Source organism: Penaeus monodon, chromosome 32 (assembly GCF_015228065.2).
Source record: "Penaeus monodon isolate SGIC_2016 chromosome 32, NSTDA_Pmon_1, whole genome shotgun sequence".
NCBI lineage: Eukaryota > Metazoa > Arthropoda > Malacostraca > Decapoda > Penaeidae > Penaeus > Penaeus monodon.
Window position 1 is genome coordinate 8,990,532 of NC_051417.1, and position 251 is coordinate 8,990,782.

Consider the following 251-nt stretch of genomic DNA (forward strand, 5'->3'; position numbering starts at 1 on the left):
TAAATTCTGATAAGGTTAATGTGTTTAGACAACTGAAAAATAGATATTTTATAATAATCTGGGTATTGTCAGCTCTACTTATGTCAGTGAATGTATGGCAGTGTGTATATGCTTGGACACTATGTATTTACATACAATTTTTTCATTGTTTATCATTGCTACTAATAAAGTGCCACATTACAAACTTAGTAATTTTCTTTTCCTTGGATTCCAAATTGCTAAAATTATGAACATGAATTATTTATGGTTAT